The sequence below is a fragment of the Cupressus sempervirens genome, chromosome 10 (genome assembly GCF_028749045.1).
Source record: "Cupressus sempervirens isolate cs-2001-9-10 chromosome 10, ASM2874904v1, whole genome shotgun sequence".
Lineage (NCBI taxonomy): Eukaryota > Viridiplantae > Streptophyta > Pinopsida > Cupressales > Cupressaceae > Cupressus > Cupressus sempervirens.
Genome location: NC_143127.1, coordinates 248,359,787 through 248,377,141, shown reverse-complemented (window position 1 = coordinate 248,377,141; position 17,355 = coordinate 248,359,787). Strand labels below are relative to the sequence as shown.

The following is a 17,355-nucleotide window of genomic DNA, read 5'->3' as shown; positions in this document are numbered from 1 at the left end:
TGGAAGAACAATAGGAGGCAAGAAGTGACGATCTAAAGAGCTCGATAGATAACATGAAGACCTTCTTAGCTAGGGATGGATATCCTCAAGGGTTGGATAGAGCTAAAAGAAGACAGTTCAGATTGCAGTCCATTCCTTATGCTATAATTGTTGGTGTTCTTTGTAGGAGAGAATTTAATGGAGCCTTGCTAAGATGTATTAATGCAGATCAAGCTGATAGAGTGATCACAGAGCTTCATGATGGTCCTGATGGTGGCCACTTTTCAGCAAGAACCACTATAATGAAGATCATGAGAGTTGGTTACTACTAGCCATCCTTGTTCCATGATCGCCACAAACATGTAAGGAAGTGTGAAAACTGTACTTTCTTCTCAGGTAAACAGAGACTTATAGCCCTTCCACTTCACCCCATATAGGTTAATCAACTTTTTACCCTGTGGGGATTAGATTTTATTGGTCCTATTAATCTACCCTCTAGCTCTGGTCACAAATGGATTCTAGCTGCTATAGATTACAAGGTGGACTGAGGCAGTAGCCTTGAAGGATTCTACAGAAGCTTCAGTTGTGGAATTCCTTTATGGAATTGTCACAAGATTTGGTGCACCTTCCACCATAATATGAGATAATGCCAAATCATTTGTACGAGCTCAAATTTGTGCATGGGAATTGAGCACATCTTCTAATAACTAGCCTCAAGGAAATGGTTTGGCTGAGTCATCCAATAAAAAATTGATCAAAATCATCAAGAGAACTATTGAAGATAATCAAAGGTGTTGGTACCAGAAGCTAAAAATTTCCATTTGGGTTGATAGAATAATACCCAAGAGAGCCATAGAAAATTCTCCTTTCATGTTAGTATATGGTGGGGAACTTAGGCTTCCTATTTCATTGGAGTTTCCTACTCTTGAGCTAGCTCATCAGTTGGAATTAATTGAAAATGATGCTATGTCTGTAAGAATGGAAGACTTGATGAAGCTAGAAGAAAAAAGAAATCAAGCAATGCGGACCTTAGAGATACATCAATAGCAAATGAAGAGGAACTTTAATAAGAAGGCTAAGGTCAAAAATTTCAGATAGAGTGATCTTGTGCTGAAGTGGGATGCAGACAGAGCAAACATAGGGAGGCACTCAAAGTTTGATACCTTATGGAGTGATCCCTATATGATCATCAGTTGCAAGCAAGCCAATGCTTTCTAGTTGAGCAGTCCTGATGGTGAAATCTTGCCTATTCCAGTCAATGGAATATATCTTAAGCCCTATTTCTAATAAAGATAAATGTTCATGTACATAATTAGAGTAGTTTTCTTTCTGTTCTTTCCTGTTTTCCAAGAAGTGCAAAGGCACATGTTTTGTTTTGTAACATAGAGTTGTGGTTTCAAGTTTTTGCAAGTTGCAGAGGGAGAAAGGCATGTTATGGCTCAGAAATGCTGTAGAAATGATAAATTTGATGAGTTTTGTGGTTCAAGAGACTCCGTAGCCCAATGGATCATTTTGGTGGCCACTGGTCATATACCAAGCAGATTTGCATCCCCTCTGAGTCACTAGAAATGTTAGCCAAAATGCTCTCCTACCAGAAAATCAAATTCTCATGATAATCTGCTTAACGATCGCTTAGAGTTTTCTATGAAATAATTTAAACTTTGGCTATGTTCCTTATTTCATTTTGTGTCTTAGAATGTTTTAAGTCACAACCATGCAATTGCGTTGTGTTCACACAGTCGTAATTAGTTAAACACTAACTAGGGTTGGGATGGCGAAGGCATGCCTTGCTTTGTTTTTGCCTGATCATACAATTTTGTTAACACACTATGGTTTAAGTCATGACAGTGCTGAAAGAGAAAATCTTCAATGCTTGAAAGATATATTTTTCATTGTTAGATCTTTCAGATCTACGGCCAGCGCACGATCATAGTGGGTTAAGAAGTGGCTAAGTTTTGAGTTGCTCCCCTTGTTTCGCTTGGCCGCAAGGGTTAGAAGGGAACCTCAGGTTAAGATGGTGATGGTGCAGATGTGATCAAAACCCTAGCCTTCCCAAGGTTGCGGTAGTTAATAAAGAATGTTAAGAGCAGGTTGGGAGGCAACAATAACTAATGGTCCTAGTTTCGCAAGCAAAACCTGTTATCGAAGGAAGATGGTGGCGAAGTTACTATCATGGGCGGTCAAACACAAAGTATAAGTTGAATTGCTGATAGAGTGGTAGAATGGTAGGAAATGTTTGATCAACATGGCAAGACTTAATGGTTAATTCCAGTTGACTGAAATACACGGCTAAATTTGGTAAAATTAATGATAGCAAAAGCAACTCCTTGATGATGAACCCAATCTTTTCGATCTCCTGCAACCATTTTCATCATTCCCTAGGCCTGATAAATGCAAAGAGATTCTCTAATGACCACCATTCCTGACCTTTCAAAGCTTTGTTTGGTGAAGAAGTGATCTTCTCGTGTATGGATTTGCATTGTGATCAGATCTTTCTAGCTTTGCAGTGATTATTCTCTGTAGATTTGATTGTAGTGGTTGAATTTTCTCTTACAATAGAAGTTTGTTAAATGTTGTGGATCTCTGATAGATAAAACAATCACAAAAATAATAATTGCAGAGAATTTCTTACTTGAATAGTGCTGAAAGTATTTCCTCCTTTATAACTTTACCAGCGATCACAGTCAGCCTTCCTTTGACTGTATACTGAAATGAATGGAGATGATCTATATTTGATGTTATTATATCTACAAAATGAAATGTTAACCAAGTATCTTTTTCTCTGATCGTAGGTACTAGAATGCCATAGATTGATTGCTTTTCACTGCGATCAGAGGGCATATATATAATAGGGCAAAGCACATGTCTCTGAAGAGTCGTGTCTCTTCGTAGGAATGTTTCATAAAAAAATTAGCTACCTTGTCTAATTATAAGTTTGACAAACAAAATGAGGCATCATAATATATTTGTCGATAACACTGAAAAGCCCGATCACAATATATAAAAGGCTGCTGATAACAAATGAAACCTGGTCATAATATATTAAATGACTGTCGATAATCAACTTCATGATACTACATGTACATAAGCATATATACATATATTTACACACACACACACACACACACACACACACACACACACACATATATGTATGTATGTATGTATGTATGTATGTATATATATATATATATGTATGTACATACATACATATATGTATGTATACATATACATATATGTATGTATCTACATATATATATATATATATATATATATATGTATGTATGTATGTATGTATGTATGTATGTATGTATGTATGTATGCTTACATACATGTAGTTGATATAATCAGCAGTAATTTAATTTATTCATAAGCTTAGATCAGTATATCAAATAATCCATGTTTTGCTTCTTCTGATGCTAAAACATTAACACTCCTCTTTAGCAAGGGAGAAGTAAAACATCAATAGATTAGAATTAGAAAAATCATGTAATCAACACAATATGTATTAAAATCTCTGAACAATATAAAATATATCTTGTGATCTTTACTTGCACTTTAGCAATGTCTAGAGATGTCTATAGTGATTAAATTTTCATTATTTCTACTTGCACTTAAGCAATGTTTAGAGATGTCCATGACACATTCATGGTCTCTACTTTCACTTAAGCAATGTCTAGAGACATCCATGATACACATGTTGGGTGATGCGACGCGCTCCCCTGCCCACAGGTGGTTAATTATGTGGTGTTCCATGTTCACTAACAGTCATGGCTTTTGGTGCAACGGCAAATGGGCCCCACAATTGGTATCAGAGCCTGGTTTTGCCCTGGTCATGGGTTCAAATCTCTCCGGTGCCTTCCCGACCCGCGTAAGCACCTGGTATGCGCGTCGAGGGGGAGATTGTTGGGTGATGCGACGCGCTCCCCTGCCCACAGGTGGTTAATTATGTGGTTTTCCATGTTCACTAACAGTCATGGCTTTTGGTGCAACGGAAAATGGGCCCCACAACACATATAATCTCTATTTGCATTTAAGCAATATCTAGAGATGCCCATAATATACTCATGATCTCTACTTGCACTTAAGAAATGTCTAGAGATGCCCACATAATCTCTACTTGCACTTAAGCAATGTCTAGAGATGCCCATATAATCTCTACTTGCACTTAAGTAATGTCTAGAGATGCCCATATAATACACATAGGTATATTATTTACAAGATCATCACCTTGTAAATAATTTCCTCCTAATGAATATGTCCATGAAAGATCGTCACCTTTCATCACATATCAACTACTGCTAAGTAACCAATAGAAGCATAAACTCAAATGAGATAAACATTTTATTTCAAATTTTATCATTATAGTTAATCATACCAAATTTTTCTTTGAAGTATTTCAACTTCACTTTAGCAAGAGGCTTGGTAAGGATATCAACAATTTACTCATTTGTACATATATATTCTAGTTGAATAACTCCTCAATTCACCATGTCTCTGATGTAATGAAATGGAATCTCAATATGTTTGGAGCGATTGTGAAATACTGGATTAGATGAAAGTTTAATGCAACTTTGATTATCACAATAAATCACAGTGGGCTTCAAATGTCTTTTGAAGAGATCTGATAACAACTTTTGTAGCCATACTGCTTCTCTAGCACCCAAGGAAGATGCAATGTATTCAGCTTCAGTGGAACTCAATGCTACTGAAGTTTGTTTCCAACTAGACCAAGAAATCATACCAAATCCAAGACTAAAACAATATCCTGAAGTACTCTTCTGCTCAACGGAGCTTCCAACCCAACCAAAATCTAAATATCCAAGAAATTCAATGTTGACTTTGTCATATTTGATTCCCATTCCAATAGTGCCCTTTAGATATCTCAATATGTATTTAGCTGCATGTAGATGTATCTTCTTAGGTGCACACATAAAATGACTCAAGGCATGAGTAGCATAGCATATGTCAGGATGAGTATTTACCAAATACACTAGGGATCCAATAATTTGTCTGTAGTAAGTAGGATCCGCAAGTTCAAATTTGTTCATATCATATTTCAATTTGTGTAGATTTATTTCAATAGGATTAGTAGCTGGTTTGCATTCCATCATCCCAAATTTGGTTAAAATATCAATTGTATAGTTTTCTTGGTTTAGTATAATATAGTTGTCTTGTTGCCAGACTTCTAATCCCAGAAAGTAGTGAAGTAACCCTAAGTCTTTCATTTCAAATTTTGCTATGAGTTCTTTCTTACATTTCTTTATGAGATGTTCCTCACCTGTTATTAGAAAATCATCAACATATAATACAAGGATAATCATATCATCACCATTAGTTTTTAAATACATATTTGGGTTAGCTTCATTTTTGGAATATCCTAACTTTAATAGGTGGTTAACTATTCTTTCATACCAGGCTCTGGGAGCTTGTTTGAGTCCATAAGTGCTTTCTTTAATTTACAAACATGAGTTTTGCTGTCATAAGTATTGAACCCTTCTGGTTGTTCAATATAAACTTCTTCTTCAATCTTGCCATTGAGAAATGTTGTTTAAACATCCCTCTGATGTACCTTCCATCCTTTGGATGCTGCAATTGCTAGGATTGTTCTAACTGAAGTGTACTTAGCAACAGGGGCAAATGTTTCTTCATAGTCAATGCCTTCTTTCTGAGAGAACCCTCGAGCTACAAATCTTGTTTTGTATTTTTCAATACTACCATTTGATGCATGTTTAATCTTGAATAACCATTTGGAAGAGACAACTGATTTGTTCTTAGGTCTTGGTACAACATCCCATATGTCATTCTTTAATATAGAGTTATATTCCTCAATCATTGCTTTCTTCCATGATTGATGTGAAAGAGCTTCTTCAACATTAGCAAGTTCAGATAGCAATGCAACATAACATGATTGGTTTCTGATCCCTTTTCTTTCTTGAATTGCTTCATTTGATTCAACTTGATTTTCTTCTAATATTTTCTTAGCCCAGAGAGGTCTCTTTTTATTATTGCTGATGTTTTTAGGCTTTCTATGATTAGACATGGAAGAGAGCTCAGAATCATCCTCCCTCTAAATTTCTGTAGGTTGATCTTCTTCAGAAATGGATTCATCACTATTACTAAAAATTTTAAATGTTGTGTCTTCTTCAAATATTACATCTCTGCTAATTTCAATTGTTCTTTGCCCAAGAATGTAGATCCTATATCCTTTTGTAGTTTGACTATATCCAATGAATATTCCCTTCTTCCTGAAAGGCTCTAATTTCGTTCTTTTCTTTTTTGGTATCTGAATATAAACTGGACATCCAAATATTCTCAGGTGACTTATATCTGGTTTAATGCCTGTGAATACTGCCTCTAGGGTGGTATTCTCAAATATAGAGTGATGGCATCGATTTTGAATGTAGACAACTATATTAGATGCTTCAGCCTAAAATGAATAATGAAGATTTTGATCATGTAACATAGCTATGGCTGATTCAACTATGAATCTATTTTTTCTTTTAGCTATTACATTCTATTGAGGATTATAAGGTACAGAAAAATCCCTCTTAATCCCAATAGAAATGCAAAAGTTTTTAAAGATATTAGATATGTATTCACCCTCATTGTCTGACCTTAGGGTTTTGATCTTTTGACCTGATTGGTTTTCAACTAAGGCTTTGAATTATTTGAATTTGGATAAGACCTCAGATGACTCCTTTTGCTTTAGAAAATAGATCCAGGTTCTCCTAGAGTAATCATCAATAAAGATTATATAGAAAAGACACCCATTAAGAGAGGGGATTGATAGGGCCAAAAAGATCTATGTGAATAAGTTCAAGAATGGATTTGGATTTATGATCACTTTTAGGGAAGGAATGTTTAGTATTTTTACCTAATGCACATCCCTTACAAATACTTAAATGATCAGCTTTCAGATTAGGTAGACCTTTAACAATTTTTCCTATAGATGATAAAGATCGATAATTAAGATGACCTAGTCTCCCACGTCAAATTTTAGAGGAGTTTGACTGACCATTACTAATGGTTAAGTTTAGATTAGGGTTTTGATTATTACAAAGCTTATAAAGACTCCCATCTCTGACTCCAATGGAGATGGCTTTCTTAGTAGTTGAGTTCTTGGGCCAAGATAGAACTCTATCTTCTTGAAATGCAATTTTGTATCCTTGATCAACAAGTCTGGAGATGGAGACAAGGTTTCTCTTGATTCCTGGTACATACAAAACATTCTTCAGTTGAAGTGTAATTCTAGAATTTAGTTGTATAGAACAGGAACCAATTCCTTTAATAGGATAAGAGGATTTATCTCCAATGGTTACTTCTTTTGATGCATGATTAGAGAAGGTTTCAAATTTATCCTTAAATCTAGTGATGTGACGAGAAGCTCCACTATCTATGATCTAAGTATTGAGGTTAGTGTTTAATTCAGTTGAGAGAACTAAATAGAATGCATAATTTTCTTTTTCTACTTTCTCAATATTTTCATCCTTAACTTCCACTAATGCTACTTGAATTTTTTGCTTCTCTGGAAATACATAATAGGAGTGACCAATCTTGTCACATTTAAAACATCTAACTTTGGATCAGTCATGTTGTTTGTGAGATTTGTGATTTTTGTTGAATTCCTTCTTGTTATGTTTAAACTTTATTTTCTTGCTTGACTTAGTATACAATGCTTGGATGTCTCCCTCTTGATTTGTAATAAGTCCTCTTGAAGCTAGTCTGGATTCTTTTTGAGTACATCATTCTTTAACTGATCAAATTTTGAAAGTTCAGGTCGTGAACTTAAACCTCGAATGAAGGTTTCCCATGAAAGAGGAAGACCTCTAAGAGAAATCATGCTTAGCTTCTTGTCATCAACTTGATTATTCATAGTTGCGAGTTAATCCTTTAATTCATTAATTCTTAAGAAATATGAAGTTATAGATTCTCCATTTTTCATCTTTACATATAGTAGATCTTGTTTTAAAGTTAATAATCTACTAGTATTGTTGATTTCAAATGTGTTTTGAATAAAGGAGAACATTTCAAATGCAGTTTGAAGATAAGGTATAGATGGACGAATATGATCTTTTACTGAATCTATAATGATCTTCATTGCTTCATTATTATGCCTTTTCCAAGTTACCTTTTCTGATTCATTTTCAGGCATGGGTAAATTTGATTCAATATATTTCTCTAATTTCATTTCTCTTAATACTATTAATAATATGATTTTCTAGGATGATAAATTTGATGCTCCATCTAGCCTATCTTCTATCCTTACATGATTCACCATTTTAATAATATGATTTAAAAAAAACCCTCTCTTTTAACTTTTAAAATTTTAGATTGAATAGATACTTTGTAATAGTTTTCCTATCAGTATAGCTTTGATACCATGTTAAATTTTGTGGATCTCTGATAGATAAAACAATTAAAAAAAAATAACTGCAGAGAATTTCTTACTTGAATAGTGCTGAAAGTATTTCCTCCTTTATAACTTTACCAGCGATCACAGTTAGCCTTCCTTTGACTATATACTGAAATGAATGGAGATGATCTATATTTGATGTTATTATATCTTCAAAATGAAATGTTAACCAAGTATCTTTTTCTCTGATCATAGGTACTAGAATGCCATAAATTGATTGCTTTTGGGTAGATATATAAGAAGGCAAAGCACATGTCTTCGAAGAGTCATGTCTCTTCGTGGCCTAAAAGCCACGTAGAGGCATGCCTCTTCGTAGGCATGTTTCATAACAATAATAACTGCCTTGATTAATTATAAGTCTGACAAACAAAATGATTCACGATAATATATCTGTCGATAATAGTGAAAAGTCCAATCACAATATATAAAAGGCTGTTGATAACAAATGAAACCTAATCATAATATATTAAATGATTGTCAATAATCAACTTCAATATACTACATGTACATAAGCATGTGTGTGTGTGTGTGTACATGCTTACATACATGTACTTGATATAATGAGCAATAATTTAATTTATTCATAAGCTTAGATCAGTATATCAAATAATCCATGTTTTTCTTCTTCTAACACTAAAACATTAACAAAGTTATCTAAGCTATGCTTACTCTATAAAGGCAAATTTTGTACTCTTTCTTAGGGTTAGATCTCTATTTCTTTGGTATTGCCTTGGCATGCTACTGTAAATACCCTTTTGCCTTTGAGTTATATGGAATCCTATCTTATCTCTTTCAGCTATTGATGTACTATGGAAGCTTTGTCTACCTCTCTTCGATGTACTGTGAATATCTACAATCTGCATTTTTGTATCTCTTTTGGCCTGTGAATGATAAGAAATGAAACATTTTTTCCTTGTGTCACTCATGTAGTTGTCTTATCTATACATGGTTAATAGATTAAAGCAAGCCCAGATCCATATATCCTTGGACTGTCATTATAATGGTACTGTCCATGTATGGGCAGAGATTGGTCTAAACACCCTATTTTGGTGCATCACCTCTTTAGAATAGATTAGGTAGTTACTTTCATGTATTCCTCCCCCTTTTCTCTTAAAGAATAGTTTAAGTGCATCCTAATAGTAGAGGAAGCTAACCTTCTCTGGAGACTCAGCCTCATAGTTCAAGTCCCACAACTTGGAAGTTGTTTCTATATTTCACAAGGTTGTCCTTAGGTAAAAACTGTGGACAAGGGTGCAAGCTTTTTGTGACAACATTTTCCTCTACTATAATGATCACGACCTTTTTAATATTTCCATTGTGAATGATTGTATAAAAATAAGTGAGATATAGGTTTGAGGTGTAAGTTACCAGATTCTCTCCTAGACCTAGGAATTCCTAGTTCAATTCTCCCAAAAGTCTGGTCCTTGTCAAATTCTGTCAAAAGTCTGCCATAGAGACCGAATTTTGTTGGGAATTCTCACAAAGGAACCCTAACAAAATTTAGATGAGTTTGGATTCCAGCATAGGAACCCAGAAAAAATTCCTAAGAATTTGGTCAAAAAACACCTTTTTATTTACTTTTTCAAAAAGTTTTTAATGGAAAATTAGACTTAGAATTAGACTCAAATGCATGGTTAGACTCAAATTAATAATCAAATTTAATTTGAATTAAATGCTACTTGAGAAGAATCGGGATGAATAAAAGTTTCAGACATCTATTATGGAATGTATGTAATACACCTTAATTTGTGCCTATAGGGTAACATGTATAGAAAACTATCAATTGAAACAAATCTAAAGAAACCTTTAATGTAGTTAAATCTAGATCCAAAGCCTGCTTTATTGGCTTCATCCAATCTTGACTCTAATCCAAAGCTGCTTTCTTTGAATCATTGAGTATCATAATTACTATGTGAAGCTTACAATATGGCACAATCACAACATTGGCCTTAAATAGGCCTAAAACATTACTTTTTGTACTTCTAATTTGCAGCAGTAGAATGATGATGATTTGCTTGATGGTTTTTGATGATATTTGATCGTGATGGCTGATTATTTAAGTTGACATTGTTGTTTTTGAACAAAAACATTGATATGGTGTATTTTGCTATGTTTCTTTAATATTATCATAGTGGTGTATGGACATGTTTGCTGCTGCATATCTATACATATACACATACATATTGTAAAACATATATTCTTGTACAAACAAACCCTAATCGAATATGAACCCAACCAAAAAAAATTGAACAAATTTCAAACCCAAATCTTGAACTGGCAACTTTGTTTGAGGTAATATTAGAAAGATATTACAGATTATATTTACTAATAAACATTTCCATTGTAGGTTGGGAAAATAGATCATATAGCATGTCGAAGAAGGTGGATAGGAAGGAATGACAATCGGGCTTCACAATGCAATTTCAACAGTATGAAGCAATTTTCAAATTATTAGTTCTGAACAATAACTACTGGTGTTTAATTAGACCTTTTTAATTTAATTTTTGTTCCACTTGATGTATCATTTATTCCTTCGTGTAGAGAGTTAGCTTAGTTTGAGGCCAATGAATTCATCTATTCTTAGTCAATTTGTTTGTAGGTGAAACCAACTTGTTTAATCTTTTTCAATATGTCGGCAACCAAACAAATTCATATGTATTTGTTCTATTTTTTGTAAGCCATAGGATTTGAAAACTATATATATACAATAGAAAATAGTATGGAGAAGGTAATAGCAGAAGAGTTAATACCATAAGATTGTGACAGTTTTGAAATCTATAATAATATACCTTAAAAATCTAAAGAATTCTTGTCAAAGATCATTTCCCCATGGATAGAGAGGAGGGTCCACTCTTAAGATATGCTGGAAATGATTCTTTTGTATTTCTTTTAATTTTTTGTTTGGTTTGTAAGTGTTATAGTTTTAAAGCATTGACAAAGTGTACGAAGACTAGCATATTTTTATTGTTTATTTTTTGAGTAATGAGATTGTGGCTATTTTTTATTGTAGTTTCATTTGTCTTATAATTTCTCTTATAACATTTTTTTTTGTGGTGTGAAAGATACAATTCTCATCACAATGTTTGCACTTTTTGTAGAAAATTACAATATCATGTCTTAATCACAAATCTTGTAGAGATTTACATGATTTCTATGGAAATTTATTGACATGTCGAATTTTTGAGAGACTTTTGTTGTCCTCATACAAAAGTTCCTAGTTTTACTACCTATATATCTTATGCATAGACCATTTTACTAATTTAAATTTGAACCTCCCTTCATGAAGTTTTCTTTTGAGATGACTCTCTCATGTAGAGCTGAAGACATTATCCTTTGAATTGTCACCTAATATAGAGGGGTTGGACTTGCCATGTAGAGGACATATATCTCATGGATTCTTTACTACAAAGAGATGAGTAGTTTGTTGAATCTATTCATTTTGAATCCACACTATGCTTTATTAATGAATCTAGTGTTGTATTTTTTTAAATTTTATTAGTAATAAATTGAACAAAGCACAAAATTTAGGAATACTCATCGTGATCTATATAATATTGATTTGTTATTTTTTTTTTTTCTTTTGGCTTACTTGACTCTTTGATCACAAAATGCCTAAGAAGGTTGCTACTCCCTTTAGGAAGAAGGTCATGGTTACAAGTGCAAAGGCATAACTACACAACATTGACCATTCTCACATTCAACATGGACGACAATTGTTTATTTTCATATAATTTTCTTTGATTCATGTCATTCCTAACAAATTCTCTTCTCAAGAGTTTGATTTATAAGTTTTTGTATATCTTTTGCAATTTCAAGCTAGATTTTAGCCATGTACAATTCAATGGACTTATGTCCTTTGTTTAGTAAGTAATTTATTTGTGCAAAAATAAAATATAGAAATTATTACAAATGATGATGAAATTTACTTGAACGATATTATAATATAGTTACATGGGTCAATGAGTTTTGACTCAAAATACTACACAATTGAATCCTGATAGCAATATCACAATATAGTTACATTTTCAAATATGTTACATTCTAGATCACTTCTGCTTAGATGGAGAGGAGGGTCTACTCTCAAATTTTTTTTACAATGATCTCTTGTATTTCTATTTTTAGTTTTCCAAAATTGTACATAGTGTAATTTACCATTATATGATGCTCCTATCTTAGGAAAAAAATTGAATGTAACTCTCCACTTCCCTTTATCTCTCTTTTCCTTTTGCACTAAGATTCTTGACCATGTTTCTTTGTTGAGATAGGATGCACGCATTGTGTGGAGACATCCACGTGATGTACAATCATCTTGCAAATTTTCAGATGTGTAGTGAATCGCTAAGACATTACAACTTCCAAGCTTGTAGTGTAATCTACTGATTGCCAACATTGAGAACAACTTGAAATTTCATTTTTTTCACTTCATTTGATCTTCTTCACACTCTTTTGGTCTTCCTCCACACACTTTGAAGCTTTTTGAACATTTTCATAATCTTGGACAACTTTCACAAAACATTTTGGCATTCACAACATGATGTTTCGTCATTTTCATCAACTTTCCTTTACTCCATTGGGCTCTAGCTTGGTGGCTTTGAAAGGGAGTTACATCATTTTATTTCATACTTTTGTAGTATAACATAATCTTTTGATAATAGTCTTACAATATTGTTACCTTTTTCATTTATCTATTGTCTTTGTAGGTATCTATCACTAATCATCTCATCTATGTATTTGGTTGTTGTGCAAGTGGAAACACAAAAGTAGGGACTTGACTGAGGCAAGTCTCCAATAGCTCTAACAAGTTTTTCTTGTTTCTATGTGTATAAGTTTTTGTTAGAGATAAGAGAGGAGCTCTTGGGATTATACCATCACCTTTAGTTGTTAGCTCTCCTTGTAGCTCATGCATTTATATTATCTCTAAAGTGAATTATCCTACAAATTTGCACAATTTGTAGTTATCTATCACCAATTATCTCACCTATGCATTTGGTTGTTGTGTAAGTGGAAACATCAAACTAGGGACTTGATTGAGGCAAGTCTCCAAATAGCTCCAATGATTTTTTCTTGTTTCAATGTGTGTAGATTTTTGTTAGAGATAGGAGAGGAGCTCTTGGGATTATACCATCTCCTTCAGTTAGTTTTCCTTGTAGTTCATGCATTTGTATTATCTCTAAAGTGAATCATCCGTGTGATGCACAACCATCCTACAAATTTATAGATGTGTAGTGAATCACTAAGACGTTACAACTACCACCCCTATAGTGTAAACTACTAACCACCAACATTGAGAACAACATGAGATTTCCTTTTTTTCACTTCATTTGATCTTCCTCACTCTTATAGTCTTCCTCCACATGCTTTGAAGCTTCTTGAACATTTTCATAATCTTGGACTACTTCCACAAAATATCTTGGCATTCACAATGTCATGTTTCATCATTTTCATCAACTTACCTTTATTCCATTGGGATTTGGCTTGGTGGCTTTGAAAGGGAGTTACATCATTAAATTTCATATTTTGATACCATAACATAATCTTTGGATAATAGTGTCACAATGTTGTTTTATTTATCATTTATCTATTGTCTTTGTAGTTATCTATCACCAATCATCTCATCTATGTATTTGGTTGTTGTGTGTAATATCCCCGCTTTTGGCTAGTCTAGGTGGTTGATAGAGTTAGCTCATCATAGCAACCCTTGTCAGGTGACAAGATGTGTTGGGGGTCTCAGTTATGGATTTACTATTTTTAGTAAGTCTATTTTTAGTAGTTGTTATTCTTGGCAGTGTAATGGGTGGCTTGGCAGTTGGTCATCACTTGCGATTGATTAGACTAATAATTACATAAGCTCTTATTTATTTATTATACATTGAGTTGAATTATTATAGTAATGTTTATATTATTATAATAATGACTTTTAGAGATATTTCTAAAAGGCAAGTTGGAAATTTTTGAGTGTCAAGTTCTTTTGGGAAACTTCCACCTTTTTTGAAGTGGAGTTTTATGGAAACTTTTGCCAACGAAAAGCTTATGAATGAGAGCTCATTTCATTGGGAAAAGCACACTTGATTATATATATTCTTTTGTTTCCTTTGTGGCTCTTTCCTTAATTCTAAGTTATTCGCCCTTGTTGAGGTATAAGGGTTTGAAGCTGAGAGGTAATTTGAATCACTATTGAGGTATAGTGATTCAATTTGGGTTTTGTCAAATTTTCCCTACTATCTTTACTGTTGCTAGGAGGTACTTCTTATTTGGAAATTTAATTGCATTTCCATATGCAAGTTTGCTGAAAGTTTGATATGCACAAATGTGGAGTGTTCTTTTAATTTGCAGTGACTGGCCACACCTACGATTTATTGGAGGGTTTGTTTGTATTTGAGGAACAAACCAGTTTGGAGGAGATTGATTCTGTGATTAATTATCCAAAACCTACAATTTTGCATTAAATTATTTGGAGATGCTTGTGTGACTGTCATAATTGTTGTGAGGCAACACTTTGAGTTTGTATGTCACCTACCAGTTATTCATGTTGGCAATCAGAATTGGAGGCTACGACTAGGGGTTTGGGTGTTTATTACTAAGGCCTACAAATTGGAAGATAAAGTTGCATTTGATTTCTTGTAGACCTGTGACCACATTTTCTAGGTCTATACAATTGTCTTGGAGCCATGACTTATGCTGGAGGGTCTGCAATCAATCCATATGGTCTGCCATTTAAATTTGGAGAGCCACGTTAGGTGTTAAGGTGACAGTATGTTGGTAAACAGATTTATTCTTTCCAGTTCTGACTCACAAGTGCCCTAATTTGTGAACAAATTCTGATTACAATAGTTTGGAAAGTTGCTTCTAGGAAGGCTAACTTCCCTCTAAATTGTTAGGTACAACTCCCTATTGCGGATTTGCAATGAATTTTTCTATCCTAAGTTTAACGGGGTATTTTCTTAACCTGAGAACATGAGAGGTTAACTGAGTTAAAACTATACAAGATTTAACCCAAGTGAGAAATGATTTCGAGAAGATTAACTAAGTTTATGAGTCTCACACATCCTATGAACTCACAAGACCAAATGGTTCTAATATGCATGCTACCTTCTACTAAACTAAATTTATCAGAAAGTAAATGTAGAGAAAGGAAAATTAATCACAGAAAAATGCCTAGGAGATCCCTTTCAAACTCATAATGACAATACTTATCATGATTAGTTTGTTGCCTAAAAATAGGGGAATAGAGCTCTGTTCTTTCCTTTTAAATTCAGAAAAAGAGAAGATAAAACCATTAACATCTAAAAAATTGGAATAGAAAATAATTGATACAAAATACCATTCAATTGACTCTGCAACATCAAGTACTTCACACCAAAAATTAGCCAACCCTTTATTAATCTTTTAATCTCATACATATGGGACTCAAAGATGATCGTTACATAGGAAGTTCACTCGGTTCATCTCCCTCAAAATGACAAATGGAAAAGATCCTAATTTCCCATTACAATGATTACATCAAAATATGAAAGAAGCAGAAAATGAATCACTTCACTTTCTTTCCTTTTTCAGTTTTTGTCCTATAGGACTTGGCAGCAACCATGATTGGAATTAGCTCCTCATGCCTATGGACATGTACATTGGTGTATCTCAAGAGCCATTTAGAGTGCTCTTGGGCCAGGCCTTTGATGATGCCCAAATGATCTTGTAGTTCTTCCATGGCCACTTGCACACCTCCACCAAGGTTCTGCAATTCAAATATCCTATTCTGAGGATTAGAAGCTATTTCTATCAGACCATCTATAAAATTAGAGAAGTCTGTCTGCATAATACGTATTCCAATGATTGCCTTTCCTTGCCCACTAGACTATGAATCTGTGTGCAAGGCTCTTAGTAGTTCATAAACTTTGTCTTGCTCCTTCTTTACTTTAGCTTGAGTTTCCTTTAGTCCCTTCTCTATAGTTGTGATCATTTTGGACTTGAACTGCATGCTCTAAAACCATTCAACTAAGGGCTCATCCCCTTTAGGCAAGATCTTTGTTTCTGTAGCCTCCTTTTTCTGCATGTGAATGATCATCTTCAATAAGGAAACACAATCTTCACTCTTTATTTTCTCCATAGCCAAGGTTGCTCTATTTGATGATATGCTATCCTTCTCTATTTCTAGCCTTAGTATAGCATTGCCAATATGCTCTATAATGGAGAGTCCTTCAATCTTGAAATTTCCATTCCACTACCAATTTTCTCGAAATGCTTATCTTCTTGGAGGTGGGAGATAAGGGCTTGAACATCTGTAGTAGTGGGATCACTAGTCATAGGCATCCTGGAAATGCTCGCCAATAGTGTAACCAATTGCCTGATGAAACCATTCAATTCTTATATCTCTACCTTCATTATGATCTTTGACAACTTGAAGCTTTCTAATTACCCTTCAATCACTTCATTTGTTGACTTCCATAAGCCAACCTTGGTTTCATGTCTGGCCTCTCCAAGATCCATGGAGTGTAAGGAAAAATCATTAGAAGACATGTCCTCCAATCTTCCTTCCTTGATGGGCTTGGCAACTTCCATGGTTAGATGCCCTGTTTCAGGGTCTTGTCCAAGGATGGACAAAGTCTTTTTCTTCTTGACTTTTCTCAATGTTGATCTAGAGTGGATGGCAAGGGATAGAGTATTTTTGTTGGGGGCACCTTCATCCTTCCTCTTTGTTTTTCTCTCTAAGGTATCCTCCAACCATGAATCTGTACTTATTACTTTGGAGGCCATTCCTAGAGAATCTATGCTGAACATTTTTCTTTTGGCTAGAGTGGTGGCTTTGGCAGTCAAAGAAAAAGGATTCTTTGGAGTTTGTGAAACTAGCTACGACAAGCTTTGAGCTTTCTCCACTTCTTTGGATTTCTTTGCGACCTCATCAGATTCAGTGGATTTTTTATCACTGCTTCCATCGTCTCACAATTCTACCACTTGTAGATGAGGGC

The 17,355-nt window shown here is 34.1% G+C and overlaps 1 long non-coding RNA gene across 1 annotated transcript in view; it reads left to right on the top strand.

Annotated features, from left to right (window-relative positions):
• Positions 1-11,201, top strand: part of LOC149533562 (uncharacterized) — a 68,502-nt gene extending 57,301 nt beyond the window's left edge. The window contains exon 3 of the long non-coding RNA XR_016356959.1: positions 10,743-11,201. This is a non-coding gene — a long non-coding RNA (uncharacterized LOC149533562). The remainder of the gene's footprint in view (positions 1-10,742) is intronic.
• The last annotated feature ends 6,154 nt before the right edge of the window (positions 11,202-17,355 follow it).